Here is a 4,665-nt window from a genome sequence, read left to right on the forward strand (position 1 = left end):
CAGCAGGAAAAAAAACCACAGTATATCAATAAAGTGTGTTAGATACAGGAAAAGCTAAGTCTAAAGCAGGCTTAATTAGAAGTCTGTCTTCTAAAAGTTTGAGGTGTGCAAAGCATCTTATATAGAGTCTGTATAGAATCCGGGTCTATAATATTACCTGTGGATATGTCAGCCAGAGGTACCTACTGTTCCTAGAAAATGGGCACTGTGGGTTTTAATTTCACTCCTTTCCTGAAAAATATTTTTTAAATCTTGTCATTGTAGTTCAGCGCAAAATATACTTCTCGCTAATGTAACCCTCTCACAAAGGAACTCTCAATCCAAATAGGTCTGAAAGCAAGAAGCAAACCCACTAACAGAATAGAAGCAAGAAATGGCAACTTTGGGATTGTAAGCAAGGTACTGAAGCAGACAAAGCATCTAAGTAATTCTGTTTCATAAAGAAGTCCAAGATGAAAAAGAACACTGTAATTTCTCAAACACCAATGTATTCTGGCTGGCTAACTTAGATCAGTGATGCTTTACTTGAGAATAGCAGCAAACACAGCAAAGAATTTTTGTAAAGCTGAGTCAATGAAAAAAGAAAAAAAAAAACCAAAAAAACCTACTCAAAACATGAGGTAGGGAGTTTATGATAAATTTCCAGAGTATGAGCAACTAAGTACCACTCCAGCCAAAGCACCAGAAGAATAAGCTACTTCTGCTCAAAGTCACATACCGACAGCTATCTAGCAGAGCTGTGTGAAGAATGAAGAGAGCCATGCTGTGTTTCAGGAAAGCTTTAACATTGGCCTTCATTCTGAATTTTAAGAAGGAAAAATCCAAAGTGGTTTTTTTATTCTGAATTGACTAGTTAGAAACACGATGGTGCACTGAGCCCTGTTTTTCACATACAAGCAAATGAACCGAACCAGCTTTTTCTGAAATATCAAAAGAGGACATCACCAGAAAATAACTCTCACTGTGTTATTTTAAAAATTCTAGCACAATCATCTCAATTTCATAAAATATGTTTATAACAGAACATCTCATTCTGATCCCCTGCAATACCAGTAGATTTTTAAAGATGCAGAGTCTGGAGTTGCTTGTCCTCTGCGGTAGTAAAAGCACATCTCGCTGCCTAGTGTGAATAGGCCCTATTATAGGAAGAAATCATACCCTGTTTTGGAAGGGAAGGCAGTGGGTTGGAGAGAGCACAGCATGAGGGGAAGGTACCAAGGAACGAAGGCGGGAGGTTAGATTAAATTGTGTATCTGTGATTCAAGAACCTTTTAGAAAAGTGCTATTCGCAATCCCTTCCAACAGAAACTTCTGGAACGGAGACTTTCCAGAAGGTAATAAGGTGATTCCTTCCCCAAAACTTATACAAACTGTTATTTATTTGCCATTTCTTGATATTTTAGCAATATATTGTCTGCTCAGTATGTGGTACAGAACGAGGTTATCGTGTGTCATCATCTTTCATGACAATGAATGTGAGGTCTACTGTAGCTGCTGCATCTCTCAACCACACGTAATTTATTTCCTTAGCAGTCATTTTAACTAACATATTTATTTACAGTATGCTTATACACCAGATCCCAAGTTCTCCCTTCACATGTAATCCTCCTGCCTGCTGTCATTTTCCTCAGAAAATGTCTCATTCAGTGATATTTTGGAATTTAGTTTCAATAAATAAATTGGTCAGATCAAGTTCTTCTCTATAAAAACTGGAAATAGAAGATCTGCAGGAACTTAATATGACTTTACAAAGATTTCTTCCCCTTGCAGTCACTCAGGATCCTTAAATATGCAGCCACAGGTGCCTGTTAACTGAAGGAGAAGGTTGAAGGGAAGAAACACCTAGTGATGAAAAATAACTGCAGCAAAACCCAAATTGCAGTGGGTAAAAACGTATGTCCAGCCCTTCACAACCACGGTATTTAATATTTCATTTATCATAATATTTGTTTTTACCAGCAGGCTTGGGAATGAAGAAAGTAATGGCCACATGGACACTACTTCTTTCTAGCTCACCAGTCCTCCACTCTACTGAACTTTGAACCTCCTGGGTCTTGCTCAGACCTGCCAGGCTGTGGTTCCGCATAGCTGGCTTTTTCCAGCTTGCTGCTTCGGGAAAAGTTAATCCAAGCCCAGAAGTTCACACTCCCCATTTCAGACGTCACCAAGTCTACTTTTGCAATGGCAGCTCCAAGTAAGCTCAGAGATCTCTGGAGAGGAAACCTGAAGAAAGGAGATTAGCCAGGATAATGCGTCCTCTTTGTCTTGTTGAACAAGGGCCTGCCCAAAACAGGCTTCCACTATGGTATAGCCTTTTCCTTAGGCAACGTCTTTCATAATTCTTCTCCTTTTTAAAATCATGCCAAATCCTCAACACTAAATATGTTTAAAATATGGAACAAATTTCAACACAACACAAACTACTACCATCAACTTCACAGGCATGAAATCATAGTACGTTCAACCTACAGAATAAACCTTTTGCTTTCCTCCTGTCAGGAAAGGAGTTTCTGGCCCTCTTCCCCTGGGCTTTCTGTATAAGATGACAAAATTTGAGGCCAGACTCAACTACTGATTATCCAGAAATGACCATTTGTCCAGCTCTCTCTGCGTGTGGGGGTCACAATTCTCTTGCAGTGCCTTTTCATGTTCCCCAGAATTTAGAGTCATACCTTTATGCTAAACCAGAAATAGATACAGCTGATGACAGACCATCTCCTCCTCCAAAGTCTTTAAAGATAGTGGGATTTGGAGATTATCAAAGACACCAGACCTCTTTTCTGTTTGTTTTACAGATGCTACATGATGCACAAAAGCAGTGAAGTAAATGGGATCGGCAGAAGGAAGCCCTTCTCCTCTCTCGGTGAGTATGTCTTTGCTTTTCTCAGCAGCAAGTTGGCAACTCTGAGGTTCTTCTGAGATGCAGTGGTATCAACTTTGTGTGGATAAAGACTAAAATACCTAAGGTTTATTGCTGTGCCTACAGATTCCAATAATATCAGTTCTTATTGCCAGGCCAACAACTTCAAACATGCATTTGAATTTAGGAGCAGACCTTTGGCATCAGTGTGGGACGAATCACCACAGCTAGCCTATGGACATCTCAGGGAGCTCGCTGCAAACCACAGGCGTTTGGGATACTTTGTAAGATGCTCCCTTCATTTCAACACTTAGGCAGCAGCACAGAAGCTTCACGTTAAGCAACAGGCTTTGGAGATGTTAAGCTCCTTCTTGTGTTGTTTAATTCACAGGCAAACAGTCCACTATGCTATTTTAATTTCAGTTATTTTTGAAAAGAAAAAACACCCAAAGCTTGTGTTCTGCTAATGCCTAAACTCATTTAGCAAAAATAGCTTTTCAATATGGGATAATAGACTCTTGAGGGACTCCGATCGGTATTGTTGCTAAAACTGTTTGTGCTAAGAAGTGGGTCTCTGAATGCAGACTCTTAAGGTAAAAGGGAAACTGCAGTGCATAACAATGCAAAAAGTACGTCTTTAGAGCCAAAGCTGTATTATTTTTAGCGTTAAGACATTTTATTAGACTATTAGAGAAAAGCTTTGCATCTTGTCAGCAACCGTTTTGGGTCACGGGTATAAATGTTCCCAAGTAATGTGGGGCCAGACAAGACGCTCTGACTTTGTTTAGGGATTTAGTATTTCAACTATTTGTTAAATGTCGACTTTACAGCAAATAAACAAAATTTAACAACCCACATGGAGAACTGTTTACAGAAAATTATTCTGGCAAATGGTACTGTGTATCTGAAATGTTTCATGATAATCACAACATGTTTTCATGGATTGTATTCATGATGACAGTTATGTGCAAATTCTACACTAAGTTTAGATAATAGCATATACTTTTGTTATCTGTGCCTATGCCTTCCATTTCTACCTTCTAATTTTTATGCCTATTGCTAATTTCCAAATACCTGTTACCAGGGTAAACCTTCCAGGCCACTATTCTTTACTTTCACTCAAAAATCCCTGTTTTCTAGTATGGGAACAGTCCTCTAACTAGTAAACACACACTACTGACAACAGACTTGGGTTTTTTTGCAGTTGCTTTCTGTATCCCTCTCTGGAGATCTGCAAATTGTATATTGAAATACATTGTCCCTGGTCTCTAACACACCTCTCGTGAAAAGTGAACAGTTTATAAATAATGTACTTAAAGCAAGCTCTGTATCGATTTAACTTGTAGCAGCAATAGGCCACATGTCTGATTGCAGGTACTTGTATAGCTGATGAGAAATGATGATTCCAATGCCAGCAAGGTTACGGATCAGTATGCTTCAGCGGGAGCAAAGGTGGCACAGCTGCATGCCAGGTTGTTGAGAGGAGACCTCATGATGTGTCTGCCTAGATTTCCAATAACAAGCTCTCCCCAAAAGACTGGAGAGTTTTCAACTCAAAAAAGTCAAAGTTTATTTAAGTGAAAACTATAAATTTGATCTTTTTAAATACAGAAAACTCATCACATGGTGAGTTAGAAGTAAAAAGGCTTGTACACAATTCTCTGACAAAAACGGTGCCCTTGTAGGCAAGCCTTTGCTTCCAGTTCTGGTTTACCCAACTCAGCGAGTGTCTGAGCTACAACAAACTCTGCCCAGTCTCCCTTGGTCCCTGAGCATTTTTTGCACCACTGTTAATAGGTGGCAAA

The sequence above is a fragment of the Egretta garzetta genome, unplaced genomic scaffold, assembly GCF_000687185.1.
Source record: "Egretta garzetta isolate BGI_Z169 unplaced genomic scaffold, ASM68718v1 scaffold56, whole genome shotgun sequence".
Lineage (NCBI taxonomy): Eukaryota > Metazoa > Chordata > Aves > Pelecaniformes > Ardeidae > Egretta > Egretta garzetta.